Source organism: Buteo buteo, chromosome 1 (genome assembly GCF_964188355.1).
Source record: "Buteo buteo chromosome 1, bButBut1.hap1.1, whole genome shotgun sequence".
NCBI lineage: Eukaryota > Metazoa > Chordata > Aves > Accipitriformes > Accipitridae > Buteo > Buteo buteo.
Window position 1 is genome coordinate 3,184,365 of NC_134171.1, and position 18,454 is coordinate 3,202,818.

At 54.3% G+C, this 18,454-nt stretch overlaps 1 protein-coding gene across 2 annotated transcripts in view; it reads left to right on the forward strand.

The window, feature by feature from the left end:
* The first annotated feature begins 4,983 nt into the window (after nt 1-4,983).
* Nucleotides 4,984-18,454, forward strand: part of LZTS3 (leucine zipper tumor suppressor family member 3) — a 55,027-nt gene continuing 41,556 nt past the window's right edge. For both annotated transcript variants that reach the window (XM_075044509.1, XM_075044679.1), the window contains exon 1: nt 4,984-5,224. The gene's annotated coding sequence lies outside the window, so the exon portion shown is untranslated. The remainder of the gene's footprint in view (nt 5,225-18,454) is intronic.

Genomic DNA, 18,454 nt, shown 5'->3' on the forward strand with positions numbered 1-18,454 from the left:
CTTGGAGATCCGTCCACCTGGCGTTGATGTAGGCACCAAGGTATGGTCAGATGAATGACACCCAACCACCGCTGACAAAGAGCGAGTGCATTCACTCATCCGAAGCCGGGTGCCTTAATGCAGCTCAGTCCCAGGCCAGCAAAGTCCTTTTAACATCAGCTGTTATTTTCTTTGATGCCGTATCAAGGTCTACGGGCTATTTTTACTGCAGAAACCCAGTGATCCCTCCTTGTGGAAGGAGACAGCTTTGGGGAGCAGGTACTCTACATCCATCCTTGCCCCCTTGAATACTGAACGCTGTAGCAGGCAGTGTGAAAATAGCCCTTGATACACAGGTCTTCGCTGTCTTTAACAACCATCAGACTCCCACCAATTTCAGCGTGATTTCAAGGATGGCCCTGTAGCCTCCTTGACTGCGCGCCCCTTGCAACACATTCACACAAAAAAGGTCCCCAATCTTTCCCCGCTGAACATGAACCCGAGGGTGTAGAAAGGTGCCAAAACTGAGCTCTGCCTGCGGGTTGGCATGATGGATGGCAGAGCTCAGCTGAAAGCTGTTTAATTTGGGTGAAAGACACTGTGTGGGAAGCAACCCTGCCTAAGCTCCCAAGGTGTGTAGGAGCCAGCTCGGTTTCATCTCAGCTGATTCTAGCGGCAGCGTGTCGCTTCAGAGAAAATGAAATGCCGGGAGCTGTGGAGGGGTACGGAGGTTAAGACAAATCTCTCCATTCACTTCTGTGGGGATGAGAGCTGCAGCGAAGTTTTCAATGGGAGTCTGGGAGTTTCTCCACTGAACAACTGTGGCAGAGTTTGTGTGGCACTCAAAGGGGAGATAATCTGGAGCATGCCTGTCTTGGCCGACTCTCCAGCTTGCATCCTTAGATTCTTACTTTGAGAAAGCCCTAGACTTTTTCCTAGCAAAACCAGCATGGCCTCTCTCAGTGTCCCTTCAGCATCAGTGCTTCAAACTCCCCTGGACTCAGGGATGGAAGACTTGACACAGAACCCCATACTTTGTGTGATTCCCCAAAGATCTTAATTTCTGCTCCTTCGCCTCAAAATCCAACCAAAAGCTGAAACCATCAATATCTCCAAGAGTTGCTGGCAGCCTCCTGTGCCCCCCCTTACTTGGAAAGACCTCTTTGGTCTTGAGCATGTTCAGCATGCCATGAAGCTGTAGCTGGTGATGAGACAGCCCTTGGCATTGGTATTTCTGAGCACCCCCAAACCATCTGTTCTAGTTTCATCCGTCTTCTGGGTCCCTGTGAGGAGGAGGAGACTCCAGCTGAAAGGGACAGGCCGCCCACTTGTGCTGAGTAACCATTGCCAAATTGGATGCCAGCACATACACACACACACACATACACACACACACAAAAATATTTCCACTGAGGTTGCTATGAACAATGGTCTCTTGATTATTTGCTGTCTTAAACACATATGCCTTTGGCAGTCCTCCATGGAGAACAGGCAGTTCAAGCGCTGACCCTCCCGCTCTTGGACCGACTCGTCGACATTTCCACATCCCGTGCTACCAGCTGACGGAGTGTTTCATCAGCAAAGAACAGGACGTGATCCGTGCCCTGGGAGTTCGCAAGCTGAAGGCAGACACGTGGGCAAGGGCAGAGCCACATCCTAATGGATGGTGGTGAAAAAACATCTCTTGCCCATCCCCTTAGTCACAACCCCAGACCCACCTTGTTATCATCTTCCAACCCTTCTTTAAAACGTTGCCATGGTGTCTGCAAACCCATGGGAAGAAGTTAGGGAGAGTCCAGCAACCCACCGAGGTTTGTCAGTCCTGTTTCCGAGGACATGCTGGAGCAAAGACACCCCAGTTGGCTCTGTGCTGGGCAGCCTTAGGTCCAGGTGCACTAGAGTCACGTCCCAATGATGTCCTACCTGAATGATGAGCGCCACTGATGGAGGAGGCACCAGAGGATGTTTGAACTCAGGAGATGTGAGGAGTTCAGCAAAGTCCTGCTTACACAAGGTGAGAACGTGTTCATGGTTCGTGTGGTAGAGAAACCAGTGCCTATCCAGTGAAGGCCACTTCCTAAAGCAGAGGGAAAAAGGACCGAGGTTCTTGGAGGCGAAGTGTTTTATCTGAACATTATTTGTGATGCTCATGGAGATCTTCACTCAGCCCTAGGTTATCTACCCTCCTGGTTCCTCCATGGCTGGAGAGAGACTTCCAGAGACCCCATCAGTCCCCGGCTATCCAAGATTTTGCACTGTCTACAAATAGTTGGTACTTGCTGAAAAGAGCAGATCTGAAACCACAGTTGGCAAATTGCATCAACAAGCATATTCGCAGCAAGGCATTGTTCCAGTTTGTATATGTCTGAAAAGAACTGTTCAGGCATATGTTAAAGTTGGCACCTTCTCCCTGGGACTTGCTACAATCTGACGGCTGGAGCATGATAACCACATCAAGACACACAAAACACTCAGCAAATAAAGGAAAACAAAGTCCACTTGAGATGTTAGCGGGCCGTGATGAGGACAAGCAGCAGAGGCACAGCAATGTCCTCTGGAGAAAGCACTCATCCTGGCCTGCCGTAGAAAATGACAACATCTCCAAGCACTTCTTGGAAAGGGATCAACAACGGCGTAGAAGAGGAGAGCAGAAAACCTGCTGCCCCAACACGAGCCCCAGGATAATCCTTATGAAAAGACTCAGCAGTTGAAATGGGAGGGGAGGACAGTGCTGTGTGAACCCAAACCATGTGAAGTATCCTACAGGCTCTGGGCTTCAACCCCTGCTGAAGGAGACAACGCCTGGCAGTGAGGACAGACTCTTAGCCCTCGTGGAGGTCTGGACCCTGCAAAAAACTCTCCTTCGTGTCAGTGGGGAAGAGGAGCTGGGAAATGCTGTTGCTCCAGCCATCAAGGGTACATCCATCGGGCCCTTGCTCCACCTGGGTGTTCTTTCTAGACAGCTCACCCTATGGAAACCCATGGTTGGAGACTGTTAGGAGGAAAAATTGTCCTGGTTTTGCTCTTCCTTGGGTGTCCATGTACAGCTGCTGCTGGGGATAGGATGCTGGGCTGACCTGGTGGAGCTGCAACATCATCGGAGCATCCTCTCAGCTACAAAACCAGCCTTGCCCCAGCCTAGGCATATCCTGTCTTTAAGTGGGGGGACAAATGAGGATTCCCTCTTCATCCTCTCCCATCCCCTCAGGGTGTCCAGGAGCACCCCAGTGCCCCACGGAGGGTCGGAGAGGAGAGCTGGAGTCCATCTCCCCTTGGGTGCATCTGTCTCAGTGTTGGTGCTCAATCCTGGAGCCGTGTGGCCAGGTGACGATGGGAGATGGGTTCATCTGAGGCTGGCAGCAGCGTGGGCAGCTCACGTGTGAGACACCCCAAACCCTCGCACGTCCCCCGAAAGAGGCTGCACCACCCTGCTCAGAGGAGACCAGGCTGCCTTTGAGCAAGGGGCTGCATTGCACGGGCAGGGATAATCCTGCTGGGTTCTGGGCACATCTTCATTTCTGCTGGGGCGGTCCCAGCAGACACGTCTGACTTGACCTTCTCCATCCCCTATTTCCAGCCCCCTGCCAGATTTAACAGCCAGAAGGACCACCCAGTTCTCCGTGCAGGATCTGCACGGCTCCATTGCTTGGCAGTGCGGGTGGGAAGCAGCAGAGTCCCACTCACAGGAGAGACGGCTTCGTCCCAGGCTCCAATCCTGGTCCCCAAAGGTGACTACAAGTAAGTCAGAGCGCCTCAGTTGCCCTTTCCATCCAAGGAGGATCACACACAGCCCCTGGAGCTCTGCCAGCAACAACCTATGCAGAGAGATACTCACAGCCTGCAATTCTGTGGGAGCAGTCAAGTGCCTGTCTGGTGTTATTAGCAGGAATAATTAATTACCTGACCTGCCATTTCACAGGAAAGCAGCAGAAATATGTGGCGGCAACTCCTGCCTCTTCTCCCCCTCTCGACAGGCGAGCAGTAGTGTAACCACCGCACATCCATGGAAGGGGCCAAGGAGAGGGCTAGAGCTTGACAGTGTGTGTTGCAGGACCTAACCCTCCTGCAGCAGCCCCAGCGCCGGGGTGAAGCCACCGACCTCTCCATGAGTGGGAGCTCCTCTCCACGGATAGCACCGTGAGCCTTTTATTTTCCTTTTCCCTCCAGCAACTCTCATTTCTCCTTGGAGGAGGCAAGTCCACGCAACACCAGTGTCAGGAGCTGCCTTGCCTTCGGTTTGAGTCCTTGGCCAAATCTGCATGCCATTTGCATGTCCCTTTTCTAGCTAATCTGTGTAAGAGGGAGTTTGGGGAGTTTGATCTCTCTGTGGGGTGGGAGGAGAAGCTTTCGTCTCCCACATCGACTTTATTTCCCATTCCCAGCCCCACTGGAGGACCGCGGGGGTTCAGGCTGTGCCACCCCAAAGACCTCTGCTCCTGGAGGTGGCGGGGACCCAAAGGCCAAAATGGGTTTTTTTCACAGTCTCAAGGTGGACACAAGCAGACAGACATAGCTCCCACCCCCAGCCACACGCCATGGGGCTGCTCGTGCCCCCCCCAAACACCAGCCGTGTCCCCGAGACACCCCACACCTCCCCTGACCCACTGCGTGGGGTAATATGGGGGGCTAAGCTGTATTGGGGGGGGGACACACACTCTTGTTTACGGGGCACGAAGAGGTGTGGGGGGACGGAACCAAGTCCCCCCCCAAACCCCCAAATATCCCTGGGGGTATCCATGAAGCATCCCACCATCCCCAGCCAGGGACATCCCTTATCCCTGGGGGTATCCATGAAGCATCCCACCATCTCCAGCCAGCAAAGCTCAGTCCTTGGGGGGGGGGGGGGGGCAGTGGGGGGGTTGGCGAGGGAAGAGTTAAAGGGAAGGCGAGCAGATCCTCCCTCCATCCTTCCCTTCCTCGCTGTTAGGCTGCTGCTTTGACAGGGGGTGGGGTTGGGGTTGGCCGCCGTTTTGCCGCAAGAAGGGGGGGGAAACGTGGCTGCGAGTGAGTGAGAGTGTGCGTGTGCGTGTGTGCGTGTTCGTGTGTTCGCGTGTCGCGGTGGTGGTGACACAGGGACAAAATGAGATGAGACCCCTCGGACGGGAGCGGCCGCCCGGCTGCGCCATCAACGCCGTGTGATTCCCAGGCTGGTCCCAGTCTACCCAGCGCTGCCCATCGCTGCCCACCGCGCCGGGGACCGGCCAGAACCCCCCCCCAAACACACTCCCCAGCATCCCCGCCAAGAGTAAGGCTCAGGGTGGGAAGGAACTGGGAAGAGGTACTGGGAAGGAGGGGGGGGGGGGGTCCCTGGAGGGTGGGAGAAAAGCTGGGGGGGTGGGGGGGGGACGGACTTGATGCTGGAGCTTCGTTTGCCTGAATCACCCACCCAGAGATAATTTGGGGATGGGGGGGTGGGGGGGGGGAGAAGATTTTGGGGAAGGGGTTGGGGGTGGAGGATGGGCTGCCCGCGCCGATTTCTGGGGAGGTATAGAGGGGGGGGGGGGGGGGGAAGGCTTGTTTGTGCCTAAAGTCGCAGCTGCCTGGATTTGGCCCCGCGGGGCCATTTGGATATGACAGCACCCAAAAATAGAGTGCAAGGTGGGGAGGGGGGGGGTGGTGGTGGTGGTGTGTGTGTGGGATCAGACCTGTTTGCCAGTGCCCAGCAGGATCAGGTTATTCCCCCCTCCACCCCTTCCTCAGCTTCTTTTATTTATTTCTTTATTTCTTTTGCGGTGATGTCAGGGAGGGGAGCGGTGGCTGGGGATGGGGGGGGTGGGATTCGAAGCAAAGGAGGTTGCTGGCGGCCGGGTGATTAACGTGCAGTTGCTGGGAATTATGTCATCTGCCTCGGTACTGGGTGGCCCTCGCCCAGCAGCGGCGGGGAAGGAGGGAGGGAGGACATGGGGGGACGTCACGACGTGGGGCTCCCCGCTTGGGACTTCACCCAAGGAAACACCGATGCCTCCCCGGCTTTGGAAGGATGTGGGCATCGAGCGTTGCCCCCCCCCCCCCAACCCGTTGCAACCCCCAAGGCATGGGTGCACGCTGTGGGTGCAAACCCACCCCATCGCCCTCTGCTCCCCGGGGTGCCCACGGGCTCCATCCCCACGCAGGAGAGGAGCGAGTTGCCGCTCATCCCCATGGCTCGTCCGGCTTGCTGGCCCCGCAGCTGGGTTTGGAACAGCCGGAGAGGGTATCGTGATGAAGGAAGGATGAAGGCAGGCATCCCCTTTGCCAGCTCCCCGGGAAAGAGCGGGGCTGGAGCTGCTGCACTGCAGCAGAGAGCCTCATCCAGGGATGCGGGTGTGCCCGGAGGGGAGCGCAGGGACCCCCTCTGCCACCCCCATCCACTCCTCAGAGCCGAGGCGAGAGCCTGGGGACCTGTGGCTACGAGCTGCCCCCCCAGGCCAACCGGTCCCTCTGCTCCGGAGGAGAGCGTCGGGCTGTTGGATGCTCCACAGCCTCCCGAGCATCCCTTGCCTCTTCCCCACGCGCGTGGGGAGCTGGGGAAGGAGGACGAGGCCTGCCAGCCGAGCCAGGCGTGGGTACCCCCTGCACATTGACACCCTCTTCCCTCTGCCCCGCGCCCCGCGCAGCTCCGTGCACCGCGGCAGAGGGTCGGGCAGGGAGAGGAGCAGGCAGATGCCAAGCAGGAGGGCTGCAGAGAGACGTGGAGCGGAGGCAGGAGGGGTGGGCAGATGTTGTAGTGGGGCTGTGCTGGTATTTTCTGCCCCACATCGCAGTACACGAGATGCCAACAGCTTCTTTATTTCAAGCTGGGAGTCACAGGGTGTAATTCAAGCCAGGGGATGCCACTTGCCCCGCGGGATAACCTTTGGCAACTCCCTTAGCTCTTCCGTGCTTTGCTTTCAACACCCTCCAGCACATCCTTCATCCACAAACCCGCTCGGGCAGTGGATTACGCCAGCAGCTGAGCCCTCGAGGGAGATGCTGGCATTAAAAGAGGGTGTAGGATCAAAAAGCATCCCCCCGGTCTCAAGCAGCCGGGGGTGGGAGGCTCCTCCATCACGTGCGGTTCGTTCGCCCATCCCCTCTCCACGCAGGGAACCGTGCGGTTTGTTTATGTGTGGCCCCGGTTCGAGCAGTGATCTGCCGTGGCTATATATAGCATGCGATGCTGTCATCCAAGTTCAGCCTGGCCGGGGAATTTATTTTCTGCAAAGGTTGGGAAGCGAACGGTCTGAAAACAGGCGTGGAAATGCCAGAGCGGTGCGATTCCCCGTCTGCGGTGTCCAGGCTCCCGCAAGGGAACCAGGCACGTTGTCCTGGAGCGTTGGCCTTGTGATGACAATGGGGCAGAGGAGGAATGTGTGGAGGGGCTGAAATTTCCCCCGTTGGCTCCCTGCTGCAGGGGTGGGCATTTAAAAAGCGGTGCGGCGGTGTGTGTGGCTGCATGGGCTCCATACAGGGACGAGACTCCCTCCTCCTTGAACTCTTCTTTGCTGGGTCACTGGGCTGATGTCCTAAGGGACCAATCCCCAGCCCCCACATCCAAAAGTAGGAGGTAGAAAAGCAGCTGAAAGTCCAATATCTGATTGCGGGAGCCTACATATTTGGGAGGTGGCAGCAGCTTTTCCTTCCAGAGATGGGACTGGGAGAACCCCAGCCTCCATGGGGGCTGCAGCATCAGCCCTGGGCACCCACCGCAGCATCCACCGCAGGGGCATCACCATGTCATGGTGCAAAATGAGGGCATCTCTTGATCGCCCGTCCCTCCCCAGAGGAGGAAAGACGGTCCCCTGCCTTTCAAAAAAAAGGCAGATGGGGAGGGTGGTTTCCAAATGCGCTGTGAAAACCACGTTACATCAGCAGGCAGAGGCACTCGCTGCATGATAACTCGGCGTGGAGCAGGAATCTGGACAAACCGGGCTGCAAAAAGTTTCTGAAGGGAGTCATGTCCCGACGGGGAAGGTTAAGAGTTAAGAGGCTGTTGCTGGAGCTGTTGTAGGGCTTAAAATCTGCTTTCTCATGAAGGGGAACTGAGCACACCAAGGAAAGCCCAGCCATGCCCCGGGGCTGTCAGAGAAATTCAGCAAACAAAGGGTGAAGTGAGGAGATTTCTTGTTTCCCTTCGCCGAGGATCTTTCCCCATTAGTCATTCTTGTCACAGGAGCTGGCAAACACGGTTATTATTTGAGAGATCTGAAAGTGAAATGGAGGCACGCGTCCAGGAGCCCAGATGTCCCTGCCCCACAGGCTGGGGGGAGCAGGCAGGGACCCCCCCCAGAACCTCTGGCTCACCCACGCTTCTCCTCCGTGGGTAAAGCCTTTATACCCCACGCTGGGTCGCTGGATTCCTCCTTTGGTTGTGCTTCCCGCAGCCTGGGAGTCCTTTTCGTACAGGACGTGGTGGCACCTGGAGCCATAGGTAGGCTGTGATGCTCCATCCTGGAGGTGGTGGTGGTCCCAGCTCTTTGAGACCCTGCAATAAGCCAGTTCCCGGCAGGGAGCAATGTTGCACCCAAAATTCAGCTCTCCCATTGCCCCGTGGCCCCAGGCACCATCGTGGGGGGAAAGGACCTTGCCAACACCCCCCATTTTTTGGAAGCTAAGGGCTGGACTTTTGCCTTTTCACGCTGTTCCTGCAGGAACACATCTTGGTGGGGTGGTGGGTGAGAAGGACATCTCTCCTGAGACCCTCACAGTGGTGGTCCCAGAACAGGAGGGGACCAGGCAGGGAGAACGCAGCCAGGAGGAGGTTCACCTTCCGGGGGGACAAGAAGGTCCACGTAGCTCCTTAAAGAGCAAGGAGAGCAAACACAAGCGTTAAAGCAGCTCTCAGGAAAGAGGGAGATGGCTTATGCCTTATAATCCAGGGTTGGCTGGAGCCAAGAGCTCTCCTGGCAGAGGGAGCTGAAAGTCCCCTTGACCTGGCAGAGGAGCTGCAGAAGCTCCTGCTTCATCTCAGCGGAGTTGCTGCAAGGCTTGAAATCAGGCTCCCTGTGATCTTAGCTGAGTTTCCCCCTCGCAAAGTTGTTTTTGCAGTGAATATGTGGATCCTGCTGGTTTTATCTGGCTCCTGAGTCAGAAGGACAAGTTCTGTCTGAGCCTTGCTGGAGTTCAACCCAAGATGAGACCTGGTGGCCAGGTCTCTGCCTTCCACCTCCTCCCTGTTGACTGCTGCCATGGCTGGCACCTTCCTTCTTACCTGTGTGCATCGAGTTTTGGAGTAGTCACAGCAGCTGGAAGCATTTTGGGTTTTCCTTTGGATGAAAGTCATGGGATAACATGCCTCCAGCAGCCAGAGCCTCACTGGAGCATGTAGACCATGGGCAGCTCTCGTGCACATAAGAATCCAGGATGGCTACACCTACAGCAGCCTGGGCTAGCTCAGACATCAGAGAAACTCTCCCAGCCTCCAGCAGTTGGTAGTTATGGGATTTATTCAATGATCTGAGCTATTCCTTTTGCTCCATGATTTTTTTTCTGGTTGCTTTCTGAGCCCCTGCATGCCCTTTAGCATCCTCCCCGCTCCCACCGCCCACCCAACAGCCCCCTCTAGCCTTTTGGTCCTCAACTGGCCCCAGTGGGTGCTGCTGGAGTCTGAACTGCAGCATTTGTCGATGCAAAATGAACTCATACACCTCATCCTCACACCAGTACGGAGACAAGCAACCCTCCCTTTCTTTTGGGGCCAAATCCTGATCGTGGCCCAGCGAGATGCTCCAGGTTTAGACTGAAGTTACAGAGCCTGTTCTCTTTGTAGGAAGCTCAGAAGAAAGACGATCATATTATTAACACATGCCACTCTTCACACAACCAACCTCACAAATATTTATCAGCTGGAGAAATACACAGGCTCAGAAGTTGCCAAGTAACATAACAAGAGGCGCTGTTAAATAAATATATGTGCGTCTGCGGGTGACGAATTAACCAAATCCCTTGGTATGTGGCCCAAAGACATGTTTTCCTCTGGAAGCCCAGCACCGGTAGCAATAATAATGATCCAAGCCAGGAAAAAAACCCTGGGATAAGCAGTTTCTGACTCTGTGTCCAGCACCTAGTGAATCCCAGGGGGAAATTGGTTCCCTGCTGGGAAGTTCCACAAGCAGAGCAATGCCCACCAGATCCGTGTCTGCCAGGGACAAATTGAGAAGGAGGATGGGATGGGGGTGTTTATTTTGCAGGGGAGGTGAAAGCAAGCCTAGTGCACTCAGTTGGGTTTCATCCTGCATCGATGCACCTCTCCTATATACCTATAGGACTGCTCTTCTGTATAGGCACAGGTTTTCAACATACCTTGCTGTAGACTTTATATCACTCAGTGTTTCTCCGTGTTTCCTTCCCTCCAGCCCCAAGGCCAAGCAGCAGGGCACATTGGACCTCTTCTTTTCCAAACCGGTTGGCTATGTCCCACAAATCCGGCAGGAACATTGCTTGCCCCAGTCTGCCTGGTCATGGTCTGCACTCTCCAGATGGCCAGGGTTTTCCTGTTTTCCTGGCGCTAAATCCTGCTAAATCCTTGCTGTGAGGCCAGTTTGCAAGTTTTGGGGGGTTATTAGGGAAGTAAGTGCTGCAGAGGAGACAAGGTGGGTTTGCAGATGAATGGAGATCTCTCAGCCAGTTCCTCCTTCCACGGGGAAGCCGTGGTTTGCGCAGTTGGGATTTGGTGGAGATGTTCCCATGCAAATCCACCAGCTCCTGCCCACCATCACCAGAGAACATAGCCTGAGGGTCTTGCAAGAGGGTTGTCATTTGGGGGCCATTTGGGGGTTCTTGCCTGAACCAAAGCACGAAGAGAGACAACCTTGGCATGAAACTGGTAGGCAAAGTCAACTGGGTGAGCATCCCCAGCTGCGTGGTTTTTGGGAAGGACTAACACTGCCCATTCTTGGCGGGCCCAGGGTAAGGGGGGCAAGAGGCACTGGCCAAAGTGATGGTGGTGGATGTTGCCCAGAGAGGTTGTAGGTGCCCCAGCCCTGGAAACATTGAAGGGTGGGAGCTCGTCCCTGAGCTCACGGCCATCGCAGTACCCTGTAGAAATGTGCTGGGGATGATGCACAAGGGGAGGTCAGAGCTTTTATTAGCCCAGCTGCTGGAGCTGGAAAAAACAGACCAGCTTTCAGGCACAGGAGCTCATCTCCTTGTCCCTGCTTTCTAATTATATCAGTTGATCTAGTACAAGCTCGTTCCACTCCCCATGGACCGTTGCCTTCATTACATCCTCCGCTCTGCCCTTCGCAAGCACTTGGAGTAACAGCCGAGCCATCCCACCTGAGATGTTGGGGATGGGAGGACCGGCCACCCCACCTCAGACATTTCCCTGCAGTGGGGTCTTCTGCATCAAGGGATGCAAGGAATTGCAAGGGGATGGGGACGGGGGACAGGGGACAGGGACATGTTGGTGGTTTTTTTGGCCGGACCATGTATCTTGCCCTGCTGTTGTCCACCCGGCGTGATTACTCCAAGCTGCGGGGTGGAAAGGCAGGGAGGGCTGTCTCTGCAATGGGAGGTAGCTGGGATGGCTCCTCAGGGTGGCTCAGAGAGGCTAAGACAGAAAGGAGAGGATGAAAACGTCCCCAAAACCATCAGGGCTGCTGGGCTGAGATGGGCAAAGCTGCACCCCCACATCCCCCTGCCCTGCACAGAGCAGCTCCCCAGCTCCCACGGCTCTCCTGCCCCACGCACGGTGGTCCTGCTCTCCCTGCCCAGGGCAGGGGGGCTCTGGGAATGACCAGGACCTGTGCTTGGCTCAAATTTTTCTCTCCTCAGATAAATACATTTCTCAAAAAGCCTCCAGGAGAAGCCACAGCTCCACCCGGTTTCAGCTCAGCAAGGGCATAAATACCCGTCTCCGGGAGCAAGCCGAATACAGCCCATAAAGCACGGCTCTCGTGCCAGTCTCAGGGAGACCCTGATGTTCTCCACGGCTTCCAGCTCCTCCTGTAATGTAAATAATAAATCACTGCTGCCGAGCTGGTCCCCGGCCAGCCATTGCGCAGCAGGATTTTGCTCTCCTCTTTCCTTCGATCTGTGGGCTGCTGCGCTCTTCCTCCCGGCTGCTACACTCTTCCTCCTTCCCGGTGGTTTTCCAAGCCGGGATGCAGTTGCAGTTGCATTTGCAGACCCCAGGCGTTGATTTCTTTGGGGATCAGGATGTCCCCAACAGCCAGGAGTGGGTTTAGTGGTGTTAAGCGAGTGGAAAGCTCGTTCTCTGTTTTGTGCTCTGCTACTGGCATTTCGTGTGGACTTTAGCATGTTCCTTAACCCTGCAGACCTCAGTTTCCCTCTGCTGGACTGAGTTGCAGCCCCCCAAGCCCAGGGAAGTAATGGTAAGGAATTGTACTGAGTGGGAACTAAACTGGGGACTCTGATGAGTTATTTTGAAACTTGATCTTGTGGCTAAAGCAGTGAATGTGTGTTTGGGGCGGGTAATCCCCCGCAGGCAAGGACCAGTCTGTTTTCCAGCAGAGCCCAAACAAACTCATCTCACCTGTGATCTGCAGCTCAGGAGGGCTGTGCGACGCAGCCAGGACCGGCCAAACCAACCCACATTCCTCAGTGCCAGCCAAGGGCTTTGTCTTCCCCTCTCAGGGGGCCCAAATTAGCTTTTAATATTAAAAAAAAATAATAATCCCTAGGCAAACAATCCAGTCCAGGCGCCCGCCAGGACTGCAAACACTCCCGAGGGGCACCAGGTGTGGTGCATTCCTGATAGCCGGAAAAGAAAGGAGGGATTATTTCCCACTTGTTGCGACGTGCTGGGCGAGTAGGACCAGCCAGCCCGGTGGCAGAGGACCCGCTCCGGCTCCAAGCAGGGTTGGGTTGTGCCCAGCATCACGGGAGGTGGGTACGTGGCTTTGGGAAGAGGTCCCTCAGCCAAGGCGTGAGCAAAGTCTCAAGCTCCAGAGGTGATTAATGGTAGCATTTCTTGGTTAAATACATTTCCTGCCGTCGGGGGTGTGGGATTTCAGGCAATAAAAGGGTTCTGTTTATTTTAAAAACAAGTCCTACAAGTCGCCCGAGCTATCCCTGAGCAGCCTCCCCATGCCAAATGCCCGCAAAGCCTGCACAGCTATCACAGCATCGGGTTGTGTGGATGCATCCACCACCCAGAGGTTATTCCTCAAAGCTGGAAAATTTAATTGTTCCTTCTTTAATGAACTTTCCCATCAATCTGTTGATGTCTTTTCCCCTCCTCCTTGGCCTGCAAAGAAGCAGAAGTGTGTTAATGGCTTTACCTGCGATGGTTCCCATCATGTGAATGAGCAGAGAAGTTGAGGACAGACAGGACAGCCTGGTGGTTATAGCCCCAGCCCCAGCTCCAGGCAGGACAGGACCTGGGTGAAATCTTTTTTGCTTCAGTTCTCCACCCATGACACGGGGGTGAAAAGCAATTTTTCACCCCTCCAAGGCTTTAGAGACAGGCAGAGATTTGGGTTGCCGGATAACGTTTCGCCGGGCCAGCTGCCTTGATAAAACCAGGGCATCTGCCAGCTCCAGAGCCAGGCAGCAAAACTCCCCGCCCGAAAGTCCATCGCAAGATGACAGCAGGCATCCTCCGAGGGAGAGCGTGCAGGAGATAACACCAGCCCCCCCAGTGCATCCCAGTGGGGGCTGTGTCTCTTTCATGCCCCACCGCTGCGGGAAGGAGAATCCCTTCATTTCCTTCGGACACTTATCCTCTAAGGATCTTGATCCCGGGGGCGAGCGACACAAACACCCTTTAAATCCATCACAGCAGGCTTAAGGGAGGATTAGCCGATGCCTCTACAGGCTTTACGCTGGCCTCTGGCTCCGGGTTGGAGCTGGTCCCAGAGCTCCGCGTCCCGCCCTGATAGCCCCATCCAGTTTCAGGCTTGCCTTTCCCAAAGGAGATGCTTACAGACAGAAACGGAGCAAGCCTGGCTCTGACTCCCGTCGGGAGGTCGTTGCATCCCAAGCAAGCCCAGCCTGGCAACTCAGTTCCAAAAGTGGCAATCATTTTTAATTGCAGAGCTGGTTCTGGTGCGGGTCGAGGATGTGGATGAGCGTTACCTCCTGCCCTCTGACTGCACCATGCCTGTGGCCGGGAAGGAGAGAGCTCTTCCCAGGCTGTTTGACCCTGGCATTGCCAGGGAGGGGATAATTCCCCCCTGCTTCCCTCCTTTTGCGGGGGGTCCCTACAGATGAGCCCGGATTTTTCCCCCATGAAGACCTGACTTCTTCTCATCCCAACCTGGCTGACTGGTGAGCATCATCCCTGTCATCCCCTTTCTACTTGCAAGCAATTACATGGATTGCTTTCCAGTCTTGACGCTTTTCCTCCTTAATTTGTCTCAGCGATGTTTTTTTCCCCCCTTAGCTTCACTGTTATCCCCCTTACCTCTTCCCATTTCCCATCCACGAGGGCTTTTTGACCACGACGGCTCTCACAGATCCTCCCAGGATGGCTTTACTCCAGCACAGGCAAGCTTGCATAATAGCTGTTGACACTGTTAACTTCATTTGAATCGATCTTGTTTGCTAATTAGCTGATTGCAGTACTTGGCATGAATTACCCGGGGGAGATTCTGCCTCCTCTGGGGTTGGCAGTGGCTGGCGTGTCCCACGTAAGAGGTGGGAATCGCAGCAGTGAGATGGCTTCTGCTCCAGGGCCACCTCTTACAGGTATCCCTGTGACTTGTAGAGATGCAGAGGAGTCACACGAGTGGAACCAAAGCCTAGCACAGTGATTTTTCATTCCCAGAGTGCCTGAGAGGCACCAAAACTTCAAGCATATTCAGACTAGCTACTATAGAGCCTAAAATGGATTAAAGTGCCTGTCTGTGGCATGAAGTGATGAGTGGATGCGACTCTTCGCTCTTCCTCAAAATGCAACTGGATCACTCAAATATTGGGCTAAAGATAAACCAAAGGAGGTAGTTTTTCTCGGAGGGCATAATTCCCTTGCAAAATTCACTGCCAGGGAGGACAAAACATGAGTAGGTTGAATGAAGAAGGACCAGGGAGTGTCATGGAGAGTGAGTGCCCTCTGATGGCATCAAACGCTTTGGGGGGTCCAAAGACAACCTTGGGCATGAGGTATCCCTGAAAAGCTTTATGGTAGGGGAGATATGGGGAATGATCATTGAGTTTTTCCTCTTCCTAGTCCTTTTTTCTCTAAGCACCAGCTGCACAGGGAGGATGGAGACTGGGAGGACCTCCATGGAGCCCAGATAGAAACACCCCTGTCCCAACCCCCTTGGCATCCAGTCAATATCTATCACTTCACCAGTCCCCATCACACACTTTAATGATAACTCATACTCATTTTTTAACCAGAATAACCACGTCATTCCAAACCAAAGCACCTCACACGAGCATATTTCCATCTGTGAAGCTGCCTGGGTCATCTAATACAATTTGCCCCAGATGAAGTTGAACGAATCTGCAAAGTCCTATTTTGCATGAGCCATCTATTTATATTGACAGCTTCCCACGCTCCATCCTTCCAGTCCTGCATCACTTTCTGCCGGGCTAAGCTGCATCACTCCAGCTTTTCTTCTTTCCCCTTTTCTTCAATATTGCCCTGCAATTATCATCTTTCCGGTCATCTGGGATCAGAGAGAAATCCCAGGACTTTTTAGAGAGGATGAGCAGCAGGCCACACCACTCCTCACCCTGCTTCTAGGGGACTCTGGGGAGCAAATTAGCCTAAGCCTGCTGTTTAAAAATGTTTATCCCTAGGCCATGCCATTTAGTATCTTCCTAGGTTACTAATGGACTAGAAAGCACTTTGTTGCCCCTGTGCAATATGAGAACATCAGCCTGCTTTTGCCAAAGCCAGAAGAGAAATTATTGAGCGTTTCTGCCTTTTCTCTGTTGTTATCAACAATTTTCTGATCTCCAGCTTGGGGACAGGGAACGCTGCTGCAGCTCAGTTATTTCACTGCTCTTCATTTTGCAAAATCAAATCAAAAGCTGCTTCCTCCCTGTTGCCCATGAACCTCCAGCAGAGATCTGATATGGCCAGTGCGTGGGAAGGGGATTCATTCAATGCAAACTGAATTGCAGAGCAAATGCCACAACTTTCTTGAGCCAAAATACCAACAAGCTCTTGTCCTGGTAGCCAGTGTTCATTCTTCTGTATTTTGGATGGAGAAAAGACAGCCCAAATGAAACTGGGATCTCCAAGACCCTTTGGCTCTCTGCCAGTGCTGCCAAAAGGCCAGTTTGTTAGCCAGACCTTTTGTTCTTCATTTTAAGAGGACGAAATTATTAGCTGGGCATCCACTGGCTGAATAAACATCATAAACAGGTCTCAACCACATGTAATGCCATCAGTCACTGCCAGCGACCCTGGCTGCAGAATGCTGTCACCTTGCCATCTGGGTGGGTCACTTGTCCTCCTCTGAAATCACAGAGGGGTCCATAGGGAGTCCCAGGGCCAAGTGTCACGGTCACAGCAGATGCAACCCACCTCTGCAGCCAGGTTTGCGTGCCGGCATCACCTGAGGCTCCCGTTACCCTCCGTAATCACCTCTGATGCATTCTGAGCGCTTGGCAGAGGTAGAAAGCAGGCAGCGGTGGATACCAAGGGAGATGCTGGGTTTGCACCATTTACCTGGTGGTCGAGTCTCCGAACACGCAAGAAGCAGCTGGCCCCATCCGTGAGGTCTCAGCAGCACAAGGGACACGCTGGGACTTTGTGGTGACTTGTATTTGCTGCAGCAGAGGGGTGAAGACCCCTGGCAGCTCATAAAGAGACTGCGTCAGACCCGGCCAGGTAGGAGCTGGCCAAGAGACGGATACCCCATTTTTACCGCTGCAGAGGAGTTTTGCTGGTGGAGCTATTGTTGAACAGCTCTGCGAAGGATGAGTGGCATGCGTGGGGGTGGCTGGCTCGTTTGATCTAAGGGAGGAGTTGGGTGAGGACACGGGACTTGTCAGAGAGAAACAGGCCCAGGCAGAGAGCAATAGCAGTAGGAGAAGGTGATGTTTTTCCTTGCCAAAGGTTTGCAAGGTTGAACACAATGAAATTCCCTCCTCCCTCTCTTACCCAAAAAAAGCCACATCCCAAGAGGCATTCAAAGCCACGTTTGAATCCATTCAAAACACATCAGGGTCAAACCTTTTTAATGAAAGAAAGAAAATAAACCCAAAGACAAAAAGCTATTCTGGAGAAGGGGAGGGGAAGGAAGTGGCTCCCAAAGTATCAATGACAACAGTTCCTTTAACCCCAGCTGCAGCTGTGGCTTGGGTGTCTCTACACCAGTGGGACCTAGCAGGGCAGGAGATGTGAGTACACCCTTCTGCCCCTTTCTCTTGGTGGGAGAGGGCCCCCAGTGACCAAACCACAGAGCTTTGGGCAGGTTGGGTTAGGACCATGAGGATCCGGGTGTGAAGAGGGGACATCTCTTGGTGGGAAGGGCTGAGCAAGACAGGATGGGGTCCTGCAGGGAGAAGGGAGTTGGCTGGCACCAAAGCTCACCAGACTGTTTGCGTCTGGCTTAAATACCCTTAAACACAACATGGACCCCCTCCTCTACCCCATCTCCTGCGGTCACCACCTCCCTGGTCCACGGGACCCCATGGCTGTGTGGGCTCCTGGGGTTGCCTGGTGGCTTTCAGGGGCTGCGTTGCCCCTGGCTGCAATCCCAGTCAGATGGCCGGAGGCAGCTGGACAGACTCTTGGTCCCCACATCTCCAAAATAATTGGGCTTGTGTCTTTCCTGCATCTCTGCTCTTTAGCTGGAACCCCTACGTGAGGCTTTTTGAGAAGGGGCCTTTGAGTCATTCCCATGTGAGGTTAAAGCTCTGGCACTCAGGAATAGATGAGGGAGGACTTCGAGCTGGAGAAGGGACCAGATTCCGGAGGATTTCAAACCAGAAACAACTGAAATCCAGTTTGGTGGGAATGGACGCACACAAGGTCCTGCTTTCTGTTGGACACCTTACTGCAGTGGAGGAGAGCACCTGCAGGTATAGAAAACCCCACTGGTAGGGCTGAACCCCAACAGGGACCCCAGCAAATCCCTAGAGAAGGAAAAGACAGCGAGGTTGCTCAGCTCGCCCTCCTTTCAAGCCCACCTCTGCTGGGATGGTGACACATCTGCCCCATCTCCCACCCTCCTGCCCCCCCCATGCTTGTGAGGACAGGGCTGTCCCTCAGAGGATGACCAAGGGTCACTCTGGAGACAAACACACGGTCTGTTTGGAGCAGCCCAGGGAAAGGCCATTTCCCCACAGCCCATGACGTGTCTCAGGAATTTGCGGTCTGCGACGGGTGAGTCAATGTGAGCGGGAAAAGTCTGGCTATTTTTAAGACCACTGACATTTGGGGGTGTTTAACCCCTCTCCCTCCTCCCATGACCGGCATCTCAGCAGTGCCTCACTTGTGGTGCAGCCACCTCAGACCGGGAGTGAAGTCAAAGGCATAGCTCAACAGCCATCACCAATGCAACGCTGACATTAGCAGTAATGGTTCTTCAGAGACAGTGCCGGACTAGAAGCAGGCAAAAAAAGACCCTTCCCAAGGCAAATAGGTGCCAGC